This window comes from Triturus cristatus, chromosome 12, assembly GCF_964204655.1.
Source record: "Triturus cristatus chromosome 12, aTriCri1.1, whole genome shotgun sequence".
Lineage (NCBI taxonomy): Eukaryota > Metazoa > Chordata > Amphibia > Caudata > Salamandridae > Triturus > Triturus cristatus.
The window spans coordinates 711,560,344-711,578,839 of record NC_140595.1 but is presented as its reverse complement, the minus strand read 5'-3'; positions in this window follow the sequence as shown (position 1 = coordinate 711,578,839).

The following is an 18,496-nucleotide window of genomic DNA, read 5'->3' as shown; positions in this document are numbered from 1 at the left end:
CCTATCCCTCCTACTGCCTATCCCTCCCTCCCTCCCACCAGGGCTGGAACAGAGTGTTACCTTCACCTCTATCCTTCCTATCCCTCCTATCCCTCCAACCGCATATCCCTCCCTCTCTCCCACCAGGGCTGCAACAGAGTGTTACCTTCCCCTCTATCCTTCCTATCCCCCATCCCTCCTACTGCCTATCCCTCCCTCCCACCAGGGCTGGAACAGAGTGTTACCTTCCCCTCTATCCTTCCTATTCCTCCTATCCCTCCTACCGCCTATCCCTCCCTCCCTCCCACCAGGGCTGGAACAGAGTGTTACCTTCCCCTCTATCCCTGCTATCCCCCCTACCGCCTATCCCTCCCTACCTTCCACCAGGGCTGGAACAGAGTGTTACCTTTCCCTCTCTCCTTCCTATCCCTCCTATCCCTCCTATCCCTCCTACCGCCTATCCCTCCCTCCCTCCCACCAGGGCTGGAACAGAGTGTTACCTTCCCCTCTATCCTTCCTATCCCTCCTATCCGTCCTACCACCTATCCCTCCCACCAGGGCTGGAACAGAGTGTTACCTTCCCCTCTATCCTTCCTATCCTTCCTATCCCTCCTATCCCTCCTACCGCCTATCCCTCCCTCCCTCCCACCAGGGCTGGAACAGAGTGTTACCTTCTCCTCTATCCTTCCTATCCCTCCTACCGCCTATCCCTCCCTCCCTCCCACCAGGGCTGGAAAAGAGTGTTACCTTCCCCTCTATCCTTCCTATCCCTCCTATCTCTTCTACTGCCTATCCCTCCCTCCCACCAGGGCTGGAACAGAGTGTTACCTTCCCCTCTATCCTTCCTATCCCCCATCCCTCCTACCGCCTATCCCTCCCTCCCACCAGGGCTGGAACAGAGTGTTAACTTCCCCTCTATCCATCCTATCCCTCCTATCCCTCCTACTGCCTATCCCTCCCTCCCACCAGGGCTGGAACAGTGTGTTACCTTCCCCTCTATTTTTCCTATCCTTCCTATCCCCCATCTCTCCTACCGCCTATCCCTCCCACCAGGGCTGGAACAGAGTGTTACCTTCCCCTCTATCCTTCCTATCCCTCCTATCCCTCCTTTCGCCTATCCCTCCCTCCCTCCCACCAGGGCTGGAACAGAGTGTTACCTTCCCCTCTATCCTTCCTATCCCTCCTATCCCTCCTACCGCCCCCTCTCTCCCACCAGGGCTGCAACAGAGTGTTACCTTCCCCTCTATCCTTCCTATCCCCCATCCCTCCTACCGCCTATCTCTCCCTCCCACCAGGGCTGGAACAGAGTGTTACCTTCCCCTCTATCCTTCCTATCCCTCCTATCCCTCCTACCACCTATCCCTCCCTCCCTCCCACCAGGGCTGGAACAGAGTGTTACCTTCCCCTCTATCCTTCCTATCCCTGCTATCCCTCCTACTGCCTATCCCTCCCTCCCTTCCACTAGGGCTGGAACAGAGTGTTACCTTCCCCTCTATCCCTCCTACCGCCTATCCCTCCCTCCCTCCAGGGCTGCAACAGAGTGTTACCTTCCCCTCTATCCCTCCTATCCCTCCTATCCCTCCTATCCCTCCTATCCCTCCTATCCCTCCTACCGCCTATCCCTCCCTCCCACCAGGGCTGGAACAGAGTGTTACCTTCCCCTCTATCCTTCCTATCCCTCCTATCCGTCCTACCACCTATCCCTCCCTCCCTCCCGGGCTGGAACAGAGTGTTACCTTCCCCTCTATCCTTCCTATCCTTCCTATCCCTCCTATCCCTCCTATCCCTCCATCCCTCCCTCCCTCCCACCAGGGCTAGAACAGAGTGTTACCTTCTCCTCTATCCTTCCTATCCCTCCTATCCCTCCTACCGCCTATCCCTCCCTCCCTCCCACCAGGGCTGGAAAAGAGTGTTACCTTCCCCTCTATCCTTCCTATCCCTCCTATCTCTCCTACCGCCTATCCCTCCCTCCCTCCCACCAGGGCTGGAACAGAGTGTTACCTTCCCCCTATCCTTCCTATCCATCCTATCCCTCCTACCACCTATCCCTCCCTCCCTCCCACCAGGGCTGGAACAGAGTGTTACCTTCCCCTCTATCCTTCCTATCCCCCATCCCTCCTACCGCCTATCCCTCCCTCCCTCCCTCCCACCGGGGCTGGAACAGAGTGTTACCTTCCCCTCTATGCTTCCTATCCCTCCTACCGCCTATCCCTCCCTCCCTCCCACCAGGGCTAGAACAGGGTGTTACCTTCCCCTCTATCCTTCCTATCCCTCATCCCTCCTACCGCCTATCCCTCCCTCCCTCCCACCAGGGCTGGAACAGAGTGTTACCTTCCCCTCTATCCTTCCTATCCCTCCTATTTCTCCTACCGCCTATCCCTCCCTCCCTCCTACCAGGGCTGGAACAGAGTGTTACCTTCCCCTCTATCCTTCCTATCCTTCCTATCCCCCCATCCCTCCTACTGCCTATCCCTCCCTCCCCCCAGGGCTGGAATAGAGTGTTACCTTCCCCTCTATCCTTCCTATCCCTCCTATCCCTCCTACCGCCTATCCCTCCCTCTCTCCCACCAGGGCTGCAACAGAGTGTTACCTTCCCCTCTATCCTTCCTATCCCCCATCCCTCCTACCGCCTATCCCTCCCTCCCTCCCACCGGGGCTGGAACAGAGTGTTACCTTCCCCTCTATGCTTCCTATCCCTCCTACCGCCTATCCCTCCCTCCCTCCCACCAGGGCTGGAACAGAGTGTTACCTTCCCCTCTATCCTTCCTATCTCCCATCCCTCCTACCGCCTATCCCTCCCTCCCTCCCACCAAGGCTAGAACAGAGTGTTACCTTCCCCTCTATCCATCCTATCCCTCCTATCCCTCCTACTGCCTATCCCTCCCTCCCTCCCACCAGGGCTGGAACAGTGTGTTACCTTCCCCTCTATCCTTCCTATCCTTCCTATCCCCCATCTCTCCTACCGCCTATCCCTCCCTCCCACCCACCAGGGCTGAAACAGAGTATTACCTTCCCCTCTATCCTTCCTATCCCTCCTATCCCTCCTATCTCCTATCCCTCCCTCCCTCCCACCAGGGCTGGAACAGAGTGTTAACTTCCCCTCTATCCATCCTATCCCTCCTATCCCTCCTATCGCCTATCCCTCCCTCCCTCCCACCAGGGCTGGAACAGAGTGTTAACTTCTCCTCTATCCATCCTATCCCTCCTATCCCTCCTATCGCCTATCCCTCCCTCCCTCCCACCAGGGCTGGAACAGAGTGTTAACTTCTCCTCTATCCATCCTATCCCTCCTATCCCTCCTACTGCCTATCCCTCCCTCCCTCCCACCAGGGCTGGAACAGTGTGTTACCTTCCCCTCTATTTTTCCTATCCTTCCTATCCCCCATCTCTCCTACCGCCTATCCCTCCCTCCCACCAGGGCTGGAACAGAGTGTTACCTTCCCCTCTATCCTTCCTATCCCTGCTATCCCTCCTTCCACCTATCCCTCCCTCCCTCCCACCGGGGCTGGAACAGAGTGTTACCTTCCCCTCTATCCTTCCTATCCCTCCTACCGCCTATCCCTCCCTCCCTCCCACCAGGGCTAGAACAGGGTGTTACCTTCCCCTCTATCCTTCCTATCCCTCATCCCTCCTACCGCCTATCCCTCCCTCCCTCCCACCAGGGCTGGAAAAGAGTGTTACCTTCCCCTCTATCCTTCCTATCCTTCCTATCCCTCCTATTTCTCCTACCGCCTATCCCTCCCTCCCTCCTACCAGGGCTGGAACAGAGTGTTACCTTCCCCTCTATCCTTCCTATCCTTCCTATCCCCCCATCCCTCCTACTGCCTATCCCTCCCTCCCCCCAGGGCTGGAATAGAGTGTTACCTTCCCCTCTATCCTTCCTATCCCTCCTATCCCTCCTACCGCCTATCCCTCCCTCTCTCCCACCAGGGCTGCCACAGAATGTTACCTTCCCCTCTATCCTTCCTATCCCCCTATCCCTCCTACCGCCTATCCCTCCCTCCATCCCACCAGGGCTGGAACAGAGTGTTACCTTCCCCTCAATCCTTCCTATCCCTCCTACCGCCTATCCCTCCCTCCCTCCCACCAGGGCTGGAACAGAGTGTCACCTTCCCCTCTATCCTTCCTATCCCTCCTATCCCTCCTACCGCCTATCCCTCCCTCCCACCAGGGCTAGAACAGAGTGTTACCTTTTCCTCTATCCTTCCTATCCCTGCTATCCCTCCTACCACCTATCCCTCCCTCCCTCCCACCGGGGCTGGAACAGAGTGTTACCTACCCCTCTATCCTTCCTATCCCTCCTACCGCCTATCCCTCCCTCCCTCCCACCAGGGCTAGAACAGGGTGTTACCTTCCCCTCTATCCTTCCTATCCCTCATCCCTCCTACCGCCTATCCCTCCCTCCCTCCCACCAGGGCTGGAACAGAGTGTTACCTTCCCCTCTATCCTTCCTATCCCTCCTATCTCTCCTACCGCCTATCCCTCCCTCCCTCCTACCAGGGCTGGAACAGAGTGTTACCTTCCCCTCTATCCTTCCTATCCTTCCTATCCCCCCATCCTTCCTACTGCCTATCCCTCCCTCCCCCCAGGGCTGGAATAGAGTGTTACCTTCCCCTCTATCCTTCCTATCCCTCCTACCGCCTATCCCTCCCTCTCTCCCACCAGGGCTGCAACAGAGTGTTACCTTCCCCTCTATCCTTCCTATCCCCCATCCCTCCTACCGCCTATCCCTCCCTCCCTCCCACCAGGGCTGGAACAGAGTGTTACATCCCCCTCTATCCTTCCTATCCCTCCTATCACTGCTATCCCTCCTATCCCTCCTTCTGCCTATCCCTCCCTCCCTCCCACCAGGGCTAGAACAGAGTGTTACATCCCCCTCTATCCTTCCTATCCCTCCTATCACTGCTATCCCTCCTATCCCTCCTTCTGCCTATCCCTCCCTCCCTCCCACCAGGGCTGGAACAGAGTGTTACCTTCCCCTCTATCCTTCCTATCCCTCCTATCCCTCCTACCGCCTATCCCTCCCTCCCTCCCACCAGGGCTGGAACAGAGTGTTACCTTCCCCTCTATTCTTCTTATATCTCCTATCCCTCCTACTGCCTATCCCTCCCTCCCCCAGGGCTAGAACAGAGTGTTACCTTCCCCTTTATCGTTCCTATCCCTCCTACCGCATATCCCTCCCTCCCTCCCACCAGGGCTAGAACAGAGTGTTAACTTCCCCTCTATCCTTCCTATCCCCCCTCCCTCCTACCGCCTATCCCTCCCTCCCACCAGGGCTGGAACAGAGTGTTAACTTCCCCTCTATCCTTCCTATCCCTCCTATCCCTCCTACCGCCTATCCCTCCCTCCCACCAGGGCAGGAACAGAGTGTTACCTTCCCCTCTATCCTTCCTATCCCTCCGATCCCCCTAACGCCTATCCCTCCCTCCCTCCCACCAGGGCTGGAACAGAGTGTTAACTTCCCCTCTATCCTTCCTATCCCTCCTATCCCTCCTATCCCTCCTATCCCTCCTATCCCTCCTATCCCTCCTATCCCTCCTACCAACTATTCCTCCCTCCCTCCCACAGGGCTGGAACAGAGTGTTACCTTCCCCTCTATCCCTCCTATCCCTCCTACCGCCTATCCCTCCCTCCCTCCTGCCAGGGCTGGAACAGAGTGTTACCTTCCCCTCTATCCTTCCTATCCCTACTATCCCTCCTATCCCTCCTATCCCTCCTATCCCTCCTACTGCCTATCCCTCCCTCCCTCCCGCCAGGGCTGGAACAGAGTGTTACCTTCCCCTCTATTATTCCTATCCTTCCTATACGTCCTACCACCTATCCCTCCCTCCCTCCCTCCCACCAGGGCTGGAACAGAGTGTTACCTTCCCCTCTATCCTTCCTATCCCTGCTATCCCTCCCACCGCCTATCCCTCCCTCCCTCCCTCCCACCAGGGCTGGAACAGGGTGTTACCTTCCCCTCTATCCTTCCTATCCCTCCTATCTCTCTTACCGCCTATCCCTCCCTCCCTCCCACCAGGGCTGGAACAGAGTATTACCTTCCCCTCTATACTTCCTATCCTTCCTATCCCCCCATCCTTCCTACCGCCTATCCCTCCCTCCCTCCCTCACTCCCACCAGGGCTGGAACAGAGTGTTACCTTCCCCTCTATCCTTCCTATCCCTCTTATCCCTCCTACCGCCTATCCCTCCCTCCCTCCCACCAGAGCAGGAACAGAGTGTCACCTTCCCCTCCATCCTTCCTATCCCTCCATCCCTCCATCCCTCCTACCGCCTATCCCTCCCTCCCTACCACCAGGGCTGGAACAGAGTGTTACCTTCCCCTCTATCCTTCCTATCCTTCCTATCCTTCCTATCCCCCATCCCTCCTACCGCCTATCCCTCCCTCCCACCAGGGCTGGAACAGAGTATTACCTTCCCCTCTATCCTTCCTATCCCCCAACCCTCCTACTGCCTATCCCTCCCTACCACCAGGGCTGGAATAGATTGTTACCTTCCACTCTATCCTTCCTATCCCTCCTACCGCCTATCCCTCCCTCCCTCCCTCCCTCCCACCAGGGCTGGAACAGAGTGTTACCTTCCCCTCTATCCCTCCTATCGCTCCTATCCCTCATATCCCTCCTATCCCTCATATCCCTCCTATCCCTCCCATCCCTCCTATCCCTCCCATCCCTCCTATCCCTCCTATCGCCTATCCCTCCCTCCCTCAAACAAGGGCTGGAACAGAGTGTTACCTTCCTCTCTATCCTTCCTATCCCCCATCCCTCCTACCGCCTATCGCTCCCTCCCTCCCACCAGGGCTGGAACAGTGTTACCTTTCCCTCTATCCTTCCTATCCCTCCTCTCCCTCCTACCGCCTATCCCTCCCTCCCTCCCACCAGGGCTGGAAAAAAGTGTTACCTTCCCCTCTATCCTTCCTATCCTTCCTATCCTTCCTATCCCTCCTATCCCTCCCTCCCTCCCACCAGGGCTGGAACAGAGTGTTACCTTCCCCTCTATCTTTCCTATCCCTCCTATCCCTCCTACTGCCTATCCCTCCCTCCCTCCTACCAGGGCTAGAACAGTGTTACCTTCCCCTCTATTCTTTCTATCACTCCTATCCCTCCTACCGCCTATCCCTCCCTCCCACCAGGGCTGGAACAGAGTGTTACCTTCTCCTCTATCCTTCCTATCCCTCCTACCGCCTATCCCTCCCTCCCACCATGGCTGGAAAAGAGTGTTACCTTCCCCTCTATCCTTCCTATCCCTCCTATCTCTCCTACTGCCTATCCCTCCCTCCCTCCCACCAGGGCTGGAACAGAGTGTTACCTTCCCCTCTATCCTTCCTATCCCTCCTACTGCCTATCCCTCCTACCGCCTATCCCTCCCTCCCTCCCACCAGGGCTGGAACAGAGTGTTACCTTCCCCTTTATCCTTCCTATCCCTCCTACTGCCTATCCCTCCCTCACTCCCACCATGGCTGGAACAGAGCATTACCTTACCCTCTATCCTTCCTATCCCTCCTACAGCCTATCCTTCCCTCCCTCCCACCTGGGCTGGAACAGAGTGTTACCTTCCCCTCTATCCTTCCTATCCCCCATTCCTCCGACCGCCTATCGCTCCCTCCCTCCCACCAGGGCTGGAACAGTGTTACCTTTCCCTCTATCCTTCCTATCCCTCCTCTCCCTCCTACCGCCTATCCCTCCCTCCCTCCCACCAGGGCTGGAAAAAAGTGTTACCTTCCCCTCTATCCTTCCTATCCTTCCTATCCCTCCTATCCCTCCCTCCCTCCCACCAGGGCTGGAACAGAGTGTTACCTTCCCCTCTATCCCTCCTATATCTCCAATCTCTCCTCCTGCCTATCCCTCCCTCCCAACAGGGCTGGAACAGAGTGTTACCTTCCCCTCTATCCTTCCTATCCCTCCTACAGCCTATCCTTCCCTCCCTCCCACCTGGGCTGGAACAGAGTGTTACCTTCCCCTCTATCCTTCCTATCCCCCATTCCTCCGACCGCCTATCGCTCCCTCCCTCCCACCAGGGCTGGAACAGTGTTACCTTTCCCTCTATCCTTCCTATCCCTCCTCTCCCTCCTACCGCCTATCCCTCCCTCCCTCCCACCAGGGCTGGAAAAAAGTGTTACCTTCCCCTCTATCCTTCCTATCCTTCCTATCCCTCCTATCCCTCCCTCCCTCCCACCAGGGCTGGAACAGAGTGTTACCTTCCCCTCTATCCCTCCTATATCTCCAATCTCTCCTCCTGCCTATCCCTCCCTCCCACCAGGGCTGGAACAGAGTGTTACCTTCCCCTCTATCCTTCCTATCCCTGCTATCCCTCCCACCGCCTATCCCTCCCTCCCTCCCTCCCACCAGGGCTGGAACAGGGTGTTACCTTCCCCTCTATCCTTCCTATCCCTCCTATCTCTCTTACCGCCTATCCCTCCCTCCCTCCCACCAGGGCTGGAACAGAGTATTACCTTCCCCTCTATACTTCCTATCCTTCCTATCCCCCCATCCTTCCTACCGCCTATCCCTCCCTCCCTCCCTCACTCCCACCAGGGCTGGAACAGAGTGTTACCTTCCCCTCTATCCTTCCTATCCCTCTTATCCCTCCTACCGCCTATCCCTCCCTCCCTCCCACCAGAGCAGGAACAGAGTGTCACCTTCCCCTCCATCCTTCCTATCCCTCCATCCCTCCATCCCTCCTACCGCCTATCCCTCCCTCCCTACCACCAGGGCTGGAACAGAGTGTTACCTTCCCCTCTATCCTTCCTATCCTTCCTATCCTTCCTATCCCCCATCCCTCCTACCGCCTATCCCTCCCTCCCTCCCACCAGGGCTGGAACAGAGTATTACCTTCCCCTCTATCCTTCCTATCCCCCAACCCTCCTACTGCCTATCCCTCCCTACCACCAGGGCTGGAATAGATTGTTACCTTCCACTCTATCCTTCCTATCCCTCCTACCGCCTATCCCTCCCTCCCTCCCTCCCTCCCACCAGGGCTGGAACAGAGTGTTACCTTCCCCTCTATCCCTCCTATCGCTCCTATCCCTCATATCCCTCCTATCCCTCATATCCCTCCTATCCCTCATATCCCTCCTATCCCTCCCATCCCTCCTATCCCTCCTATCGCCTATCCCTCCCTCCCTCAAACAAGGGCTGGAACAGAGTGTTACCTTCCTCTCTATCCTTCCTATCCCCCATCCCTCCTACCGCCTATCGCTCCCTCCCTCCCACCAGGGCTGGAACAGTGTTACCTTTCCCTCTATCCTTCCTATCCCTCCTCTCCCTCCTACCGCCTATCCCTCCCTCCCTCCCACCAGGGCTGGAAAAAAGTGTTACCTTCCCCTCTATCCTTCCTATCCTTCCTATCCCTCCTATCCCTCCCTCCCTCCCACCAGGGCTGGAACAGAGTGTTACCTTCCCCTCTATCTTTCCTATCCCTCCTATCCCTCCTACTGCCTATCCCTCCCTCCCTCCTACCAGGGCTAGAACAGTGTTACCTTCCCCTCTATTCTTTCTATCACTCCTATCCCTCCTACCGCCTATCCCTCCCTCCCACCAGGGCTGGAACAGAGTGTTACCTTCTCCTCTATCCTTCCTATCCCTCCTACCGCCTATCCCTCCCTCCCACCAGGGCTGGAAAAGAGTGTTACCTTCCCCTCTATCCTTCCTATCCCTCCTATCTCTCCTACTGCCTATCCCTCCCTCCCTCCCACCAGGGCTGGAACAGAGTGTTACCTTCCCCTCTATCCTTCCTATCCCTCCTACTGCCTATCCCTCCTACCGCCTATCCCTCCCTCCCTCCCACCAGGGCTGGAACAGAGTGTTACCTTCCCCTTTATCCTTCCTATCCCTCCTACCGCCTATCCCTCCCTCACTCCCACCATGGCTGGAACAGAGCATTACCTTACCCTCTATCCTTCCTATCCCTCCTACAGCCTATCCTTCCCTCCCTCCCACCTGGGCTGGAACAGAGTGTTACCTTCCCCTCTATCCTTCCTATCCCCCATTCCTCCGACCGCCTATCGCTCCCTCCCTCCCACCAGGGCTGGAACAGTGTTACCTTTCCCTCTATCCTTCCTATCCCTCCTCTCCCTCCTACCGCCTATCCCTCCCTCCCTCCCACCAGGGCTGGAAAAAAGTGTTACCTTCCCCTCTATCCTTCCTATCCTTCCTATCCCTCCTATCCCTCCCTCCCTCCCACCAGGGCTGGAACAGAGTGTTACCTTCCCCTCTATCCCTCCTATATCTCCAATCTCTCCTCCTACCTATCCCTCCCTCCCAACAGGGCTGGAACAGAGTGTTACCTTCCCCTCTATCCTTCCTATCCCCCATCCCTCCTACCGCCTATCCCTCCCTCCCACCAGGGCTGGAACAGAGTGTTACCTTCCCCTCTATCCTTCCTATCCCTCCTATCCCTCCTACCGCCTATCCAACCCTCAATCCCACTAGGGCTGGAATGGAGTGTTACCTTCCCCTCTATCCTTCGTATCCCTCCTATCCCTCCTACCGCCTATCCCTCCCTCCCTCCCACCAGGGCTGGAACAGAGTGTTACCTTCCCCTCTATCCTTCCTATTCCCCCCATCCCTCCTACCACCTATCCCTCCCTCCCACCAGGGCTGGAACAGAGTGTTACCTTACCCTCTATCCCTCCTATCCTTCCCATCCCTGCTATCCCTCCTATCCTTCCCATCCCTGCTATCCCTCCTATCGCCTGTCCCTCCCTCCCTCTAACCAGGGCTGGAACAGAGTGTTACCTTCCCCTCTATCCTTCCTATCCCCCATCCCTCCTACCGCCTATCCCTCCCTCCCTCCCACCAGGGCTGGAACAGTGTTACCTTCCCCTCTATCCTTCCTATCCCTCCTATCCTCCTACCGCCTATCCCTCCCTCCCTCCCACCAGGGCTAGAACAGAGTGTTACCTTCCTCTCTATCCTTCCTATCCCTCCTATCCCTCCTATCCCCCCTACCGCCTATCCCTCCCACCAATGCTGGAACAGAGTGTTACCTTCCCCTCTATCCTTCCTATCCCCCATCCCTCCTACCGCCTATCCCTCCCTCCCTCCCTCCCTCCCACCAGGGCTGGAACAGAGTGTTACCTTCCCCTCTATCCTTCCTATCCCTCCTATCACTCCTACCACCTATCCCTCCCTCCCACCAGGGCTGGAACAGAGTGTTACCTTCCCCTCTATCCTTCCTATCCTTCCTATCCCCCATCCCTCCTACCGCCTATCCCTCTCTCCCTCCCACCAGGGCTGGAACAGAGTGTTACCTTCTCCTCTATCCTTCCTATCCCTCTTATCCCTCCTACCACTTATCCCTCCCTCCCTCCCACCAGGGCTATAACAGTGTTACCTTCCCCTCTATCCTTCCTATCCCCCATCCCTCCTACCGCCTATCCCTCCCTCCCTCCAACCAGTGCTGGAACAGAGTGTTACCTTCCCTTCTATCCTTCCTATCCCTCCTACCGCCTATCCCTTCCTCCCTCCCACCAGGGCTGGAACAGAGTGTTACCTTCCCCTCTATCCTTCCTATCCCCCATCCCTCCTACCGCCTATCCCTCCCACCAGGGCTGGAACAGAGTGTTACCTTCCCCTCTATCCTTCCTATTTCTCCTATCCCTCCTACCGCCTATCCCTCCCTCCCTCCCACCAGGGCTGGAACAGAGTGTTACCTTCCCCTCTATCCTTCCTATCCTTCCTATCCCCCATCTCTCCTACTGCCTATCCCTCCCTCCCTCCCACCAGGGCTGAAACAGAGTGTTACCTTCCCCTCTATCCTTCCTATCCCTTCCATCCCTCCTACCGCCTATCCCTCCCTCCCTCCCACCAGGGCTGGAACAGAGTGTTAACTTCCCCTCTATCCTTCCTATCCCCCATCTCTCCTACCGTCTATCCCTCCCTCCCTCCCACCAGGGCTAGAACAGAGTGTTACCTTCCCCTCTCTCCATCCTATCCCTCCTATCCCTCCTACCGCCTATCCCACCCTCCCTCCCACCAGGGCTGGAACAGAGTGTTACCTTCCCCTCTATCCTTCCTATCCCTCCTATCCCTCCTACCGCCTATCCCTCCCTCTCTCCCACCAGGGCTGCAACAGAGTGTTACCTTCCCCTCTATCCTTCCTATCCCCCTATCCCTCCTACCGCCTATCCCTCCCTCCATCCCACCAGGGCTGGAACAGAGTGTTACCTTCCCCTCAATCCTTCCTATCCCTCCTACCGCCTATCCCTCCCTCCCTCCCACCAGGGCTGGAACAGAGTGTTACCTTCCCCTCTATCCTTCCTATCCTTCCTATCCCTCCTACCGCCTATCCCTCCCTCCCACCAGGGCTAGAACAGAGTGTTACCTTTTCCTCTATCCTTCCTATCCCTGCTATCCCTCCTACCACCTATCCCTCCCTCCCTCCCACCAGGGCTAGAACAGGGTGTTACCTTCCCCTCTATCCTTCCTATCCCTCATCCCTCCTACCGCCTATCCCTCCCTCCCACCCACCAGGGCTGGAACAGAGTGTTACCTTCCCCTCTATCCTTCCTATCCCTCCTATCTCTCCTACCGCCTATCCCTCCCTCCCTCCTACCAGGGCTGGAACAGAGTGTTACCTTCCCCTCTATCCTTCCTATCCTTCCTATCCCCCATCCCTCCTACTGCCTATCCCTCCCTCCCCCAGGGCTGGAATAGAGTGTTACCTTCCCCTCTATCCTTCCTATCCCTCCTATCCCTCCTACCGCCTATCCCTCCCTCCCACCAGGGCTGCAACAGAGTGTTACCTTCCCCTCTATCCTTCCTATCCCCCATCCCTCATACCGCCTATCCCTCCCTCCCACCAGGGCTGGAACAGAGTGTTACATCCCCTCTATCCTTCCTATCCCTCCTATCACTGCTATCCCTCCTATCCCTCCTTCTGCCTATCCCTCCCTCCCTCCCACCAGGGCTAGAACAGAGTGTTACATCCCCCTCTATCCTTCCTATCCGTCCTATCACTGCTATCCCTCCTATCCCTCCTTCTGCCTATCCCTCCCTCCCTCCCACCAGGGCTGGAACAGAGTGTTACCTTCCCCTCTATCCTTCCTATCCCTCCTATCCCTCCTATCCCTCCTATCCCTCCTATCCCTCCTATCCCTCCTACCGCCTATCCCTCCCTCCCTCCCACCAGGGCTGGAACAGAGTGTTACCTTCCCCTCTATTCTTCTTATCCCTCCTATCCCTCCTACTGCCTATCCCTCCCTCCCCCAGGGCTAGAACAGAGTGTTACCTTCCCCTTTATCCTTCCTATCCCTCCTACCGCCTATCCCTCCCTCCCTCCCACCAGGGCTAGAATAGAGTGTTAACTTCCCCTCTATCCTTCCTATCCCCCCTCCCTCCTACCGCCTATACCTCCCTCCCACCAGGGCTGGAACAGAGTGTTAACTTCCCCTCTACCCTTCCTATCCCTCCTATCCCTCCTACCGCCTATCCCTCCCTCCCACCAGGGCTGGAACAGAGTGTTACCTTCCCCTCTATCCTTCCTATCCCTCCGATCCCCCTAACGCCTATCCCTCCCTCCCTCCCACCAGGGCTGGAACAGAGTGTTAACTTCCCCTCTATCCCTCCTATCCCTCCTATCCCTCCTATCCCTCCTATCCCTCCTACCGCCTATCCATCCCTCCCTCCCACCAGGGCTGGAACAGAGTGTTACCTTCCCCTCTATCCTTCCTATCCCTCTTATCCCTCCTACCAACTATTCCTCCCTCCCTCCCACAGGGCTGGAACAGAGTGTTACCTTCCCCTCTATCCCTCCTATCCCTCCTACCGCCTATCCCTCCCTCCCTCCTGCCAGGGCTGGAACAGAGTGTTACCTTCCCCTCTATCCCTCCTATCCCTCCTATCCCTCCTATCCTTCCTATCCCTCCTATCCCTCCTATCCCTCCTATCCTTCCTATCCCTCCTATCCCTCCTATCCCTCCTACTGCCTATCCCTCCCTCCCTCCCGCCAGGGCTGGAGCAGAGTGTTACCTTCCCCTCTATTATTCCTATCCCTCCTATACGTCCTACCACCTATCCCTCCCTCCCTCCCTCCCACCAGGGCTGGAACAGAGTGTTACCTTCCCCTCTATCCTTCCTATCCCTCCTATCTCTCTTACCGCCTATCCCTCCCTCCCTCCCACCAGGGCTGGAACAAAGTATTACCTTCCCCTCTATCCTTCCTATCCTTCCTATCCCCCCATCCTTTCTACCGCCTATCCCTCCCTCCCTCACTCCCACCAGGGCTGGAACAGAGTGTTACCTTCCCCTCTATCCTTCCTATCCCTCTTATCCCTCCTACCGCCTATCCCTCCCTCCCTCCCACCAGGGCAGGAACAGAGTGTCACCTTCCCCTCCATCCTTCCTATCCCTCCATCCCTCCATCCCTCCTACCGCCTATCCCTCCCTCCCTACCACCAGGGCTGGAACAGAGTGTTACCTTCCCCTCTATCCTTCCTATCCTTCCTATCCCCCATCCCTCCTACCGCCTATCCCTCCCTCCCTCCCACCAGGGCTGGAACAGAGTGTTACCTTCCCCTCTATCCCTCCTATCCCTCCTATCGCTCCTATCCCTCATATCCCTCCTATCCCTCCCATCCCTCCCATCCCTCCTCTCCCTCCTATCGCCTATCCCTCCCTCCCACCAGGGCTGGAACAGAGTATTACCTTCCCCTCTATCCTTCCTATCCCCCAACCCTCCTACTGCCTATCCCTCCCTCCCACCAGGGCTGGAATAGATTGTTACCTTCCACTCTATCCTTCCTATCCCTCCTACCGCCTATCCCTCCCTCCCTCCCTCCCACCAGGGCTGGAACAGAGTGTTACCTTCCCCTCTATCCCTCCTATCGCTCCTATCCCTCATATCCCTCCTATCCCTCATATCCCTCCTATCCCTCCCATCCCTCCTATCCCTCCTATCGCCTATCCCTCCCTCCCTCAAACAAGGGCTGGAACAGAGTGTTACCTTCGCATCTATCCTTCCTATCCTTCCTATCGCCTATCCCTCCCTCCCTTCCACCAGGGCTGGAACAGAGTTACCTTCCCCTCTATTCTTTCTATCCCTCCTATCCCTCCTACCGCCTATCCCTCCCTCCCACCAGGGCTGGAACAGAGTGTTACCTTCTCCTCTATCCTTCCTATCCCTCCTACCGCCTATCCCTCCCTCCCACCAGGGTTGGAAAAGAGTGTTACCTTCCCCTCTATCCTTCCTATCCCTCCTATCTCTCCTTCTGCCTATCCCTCCCTCCCTCCCACCAGGGCTGGAACAGAGTGTTACCTTCCCCTCTATCCTTCCTATCCCTCCTATCCCTCCTACCACCTATCTCTCCCTCCCTCCCACCAGGGCTGGAACAGAGTGTTACCTTCCCCTCTATCCTTCCTATCCCTCCTACTGCCTATCCCTCCTACTGCCTATCCCTCCCTCCCTCCCACCAGGGCTGGAACAGAGTGTTACCTTCCCCTTTATCCTTCCTATCCCTCCTACCGCCTATCCCTCCCTCACTCCCACCATGGCTGGAACAGAGCATTACCTTACCCTCTATCCTTCCTATCCCTCCTACAGCCTATCCTTCCCTCCCTCCCACCAGGGCTGGAACAGAGTGTTACCTTCCCCTCTATCCTTCCTATCCCCCATTCCTCCGACCGCCTATCGCTCCCTCCCTCCCACCAGGGCTGGAACAGTGTTACCTTTCCCTCTATCCTTCCTATCCTTCCTATCCCCCATCTCTCCTACCGTCTATCCCTCCCTCCCTCCCACCAGGGCTGGAAAAAAGTGTTACCTTCCCCTCTATCCTTCCTATCCTTCCTATCCCTCCTATCCCTCCCTCCCTCCCACCAGGGCTGGAACAGAGTGTTACCTTCCCCTCTATCCCTCCTATATCTCCAATCTCTCCTACTGCCTATCCCTCCCTCCCAACAGGGCTGGAACAGAGTGTTACCTTACCCTCTATCCTTCCTATCCCCCATCCCTCCTACCGCCTATCCCTCCCTCCCACCAGGGCTGGAACAGAGTGTTACCTTCCCCTCTATCCTTCCTATCCCTCCTATCCCTCCTACTGCCTATCCAACCCTCCCTCCCACTAGGGCTGGAACGGAGTGTTACCTTCCCCTCTATCCTTCGTATCCCTCCTATCCCTCCTATCCCTCCTATCCCTCCTACCGCCTATCCCTCCCTCCCTCCCCCAGGGCTGGAACAGAGTGTTACCTTCCCCTCTATCCTTCCTATTCCCCCTATCCCTCCTACCACCTATCCCTCCCTCCCACCAGGGCTGGAACAGAGTGTTACCTTACCCTCTATCCCTCCCATCCCTGCTATCCCTCCTATCGCCTGTCCCTCCCTCCCTCTAACCAGGGCTGGAACAGAGTGTTACCTTCCCCTCTATCCTTCCTATCCCCCCATCCGTCCTACCGCCTATCCCTCCCTCCCTCCCACCAGGGCTGGAACAGTGTTACCTTCCCCTCTATCCTTCCTATCCCTCCTATCCTCCTACCGCCTATCCCTCCCTCCCTCCCACCAGGGCTAGAACAGAGTGTTACCTTCCTCTCTATCCTTCCTATCCCTCCTATCCCTCCTATCCCCCCTACCGCCTATCCCTCCCACCAATGCTGGAACAGAGTGTTACCTTCCCCTCTATCCTTCCTATCCCCCATCCCTCCTACCGCCTATCCCTCCCTCCCTCCCTCCCACCAGGGCTGGAACAGAGTGTTACCTTCCCCTCTATCCTTCATATCCCTCCTATCACTCCTACCACCTATCCCTCCCTCCCACCAGGCCTGGAACAGAGTGTTACCTTCCCCTCTATCCTTCCTATCCTTCCTATCCCCCATCCCTCCTACCGCCTATCCCTCTCTCCCTCCCACCAGGGCTGGAACAGAGTGTTACCTTCTCCTCTATCCTTCCTATCCCTCTTATCCCTCCTACCGCTTATCCCTCCCTCCCTCCCACCAGGGCTGTAACAGAGTGTTACCTTCCCCTCTATCCTTCCTATCCCCCATCCCTCCTACCGCCTATCCCTCCCTCCCTCCAACCAGTGCTGGAACAGAGTGTTACCTTCCCTTCTATCCTTCCTATCCCTCCTACCGCCTATCCCTTCCTCCCTCCCACCAGGGCTGGAACAGAGTGTTACCTTCCCCTCTATCCTTCCTATCCCCCATCCCTCCTACCGCCTATCCCTCCCACCAGGGCTGGAACAGAGTGTTACCTTCCCCTCTATCCTTCCTATCCCCCATCCCTCCTACCGCCTATTCCTCCCTCCCTCCAACCAGTGCTGGAACAGAGTGTTACCTTCCCTTCTATCCTTCCTATCCCTCCTACCGCCTATCCCTCCCTCTCTCCCACCAGGGCTGCAACAGAGTGTTACCTTCCCCTCTATCCTTCCTATCCCCCTATCCCTCCTACCGCCTATCCCTCCCTCCATCCCACCAGGGCTGGAACAGAGTGTTACCTTCCCCTCAATCCTTCCTATCCCTCCTACCGCCTATCCCTCCCTCCCTCCCACCAGGGCTGGAACAGAGTGTTACCTTCCCCTCTATCCTTCCTATCCTTCCTATCCCTCCTACCGCCTATCCCTCCCTCCCACCAGGGCTAGAACAGAGTGTTACCTTTTCCTCTATCCTTCCTATCCCTGCTATCCCTCCTACCACCTATCCCTCCCTCCCTCCCACCAGGGCTAGAACAGGGTGTTACCTTCCCCTCTATCCTTCCTATCCCTCATCCCTCCTACCGCCTATCCCTCCCTCCCACCCACCAGGGCTGGAACAGAGTGTTACCTTCCCCTCTATCCTTCCTATCCCTCCTATCTCTCCTACCGCCTATCCCTCCCTCCCTCCTACCAGGGCTGGAACAGAGTGTTACCTTCCCCTCTATCCTTCCTATCCTTCCTATCCCCCATCCCTCCTACTGCCTATCCCTCCCTCCCCCAGGGCTGGAATAGAGTGTTACCTTCCCCTCTATCCTTCCTATCCCTCCTATCCCTCCTACCGCCTATCCCTCCCTCCCACCAGGGCTGCAACAGAGTGTTACCTTCCCCTCTATCCTTCCTATCCCCCATCCCTCATACCGCCTATCCCTCCCTCCCACCAGGGCTGGAACAGAGTGTTACATCCCCTCTATCCTTCCTATCCCTCCTATCACTGCTATCCCTCCTATCCCTCCTTCTGCCTATCCCTCCCTCCCTCCCACCAGGGCTGGAACAGAGTGTTACCTTCCCCTCTATCCCTCCTATCCCTCCTATCCCTCCTATCCCTCCTACCGCCTATCCCTCCCTCCCTCCCACCAGGGCTGGAACAGAGTGTTACCTTCCCCTCTATTCTTCTTATCCCTCCTATCCCTCCTACTGCCTATCCCTCCCTCCCCCAGGGCTAGAACAGAGTGTTACCTTCCCCTTTATCCTTCCTATCCCTCCTACCGCCTATCCCTCCCTCCCTCCCACCAGGGCTAGAACAGAGTGTTAACTTCCCCTCTATCCTTCCTATCCCCCCTCCCTCCTACCGCCTATACCTCCCTCCCACCAGGGCTGGAACAGAGTGTTAACTTCCCCT